This window comes from Limulus polyphemus, unplaced genomic scaffold (genome assembly GCF_000517525.1).
Source record: "Limulus polyphemus unplaced genomic scaffold, Limulus_polyphemus-2.1.2 Scaffold476, whole genome shotgun sequence".
NCBI lineage: Eukaryota > Metazoa > Arthropoda > Merostomata > Xiphosura > Limulidae > Limulus > Limulus polyphemus.
In genome coordinates, this window is record NW_013666086.1 from 152,656 (window position 1) to 153,380 (window position 725).

The 725-nt window shown below is 45.0% G+C and overlaps 1 protein-coding gene across 1 annotated transcript in view; it reads left to right on the plus strand.

Moving 5' to 3' along the window:
• LOC106458497 (leucine-rich repeat-containing protein 70-like) overlaps positions 1–725 on the plus strand; it is a 23,277-nt gene that overhangs the window by 3,098 nt on the left and 19,454 nt on the right. The gene's annotated exons all lie outside the window — the stretch shown is intronic.

Genomic DNA, 725 nt, shown 5'->3' on the forward strand with positions numbered 1-725 from the left:
GCAGGGGTGTGTGTGTAATGTGAACAAAGTATATTAGGGACGCCGCAGGTGTGTGTGTGTGTAATGTGAACAAAGTATATTAGGGACGCCGCAGCGGTGTGTGTAATGTGAACAAAGTATATTAGGGACGCCGTAGCGGTTTGTGTAATGTGAACAAAGTATATTAGGGACGCCCCAGCGGTGTGTGTAATGTGAACAAAGTATATTAGGGACGCCCCAGCGGTGTGTGTAATGTGAACAAAGTATACTAGGGACGCCGCAGCGGTGTGTGTAATGTGAACCAAGTATATTAGGGACGCCGCAGCGGTGTGTGTAATGTGAACAAAGTATATTAGGGACGCCGCAGGGGTGTGTGTGTAATGTGAACAAAGTATATTAGGGACGCCGTAGCGGTTTGTGTAATGTGAACAAAGTATATTAGGGACGCCGTAGCGGTTTGTGCAATATGAACAAAGTATATTAGGGACGCCGTAGCGGTTTGTGCAATGTGAACAAATTATATTAGGGACACCACAGTGGTGTGTGTGTGTGTATAATGTTAACAAAGTATATTAGGGACACCACGGTGGAATGTGTGTGTGTGCAATGTGAACAAAGTATATTAGGGACGCCGTAGCGGTTTGTGCAATGTGAACAAAGTATATTAGGGACACCACAGTGGTGTGTGTGTATAATGTTAACAAAGTATACTAGGGACACCACGGTGAAATGTGTGTGTGTGTGTG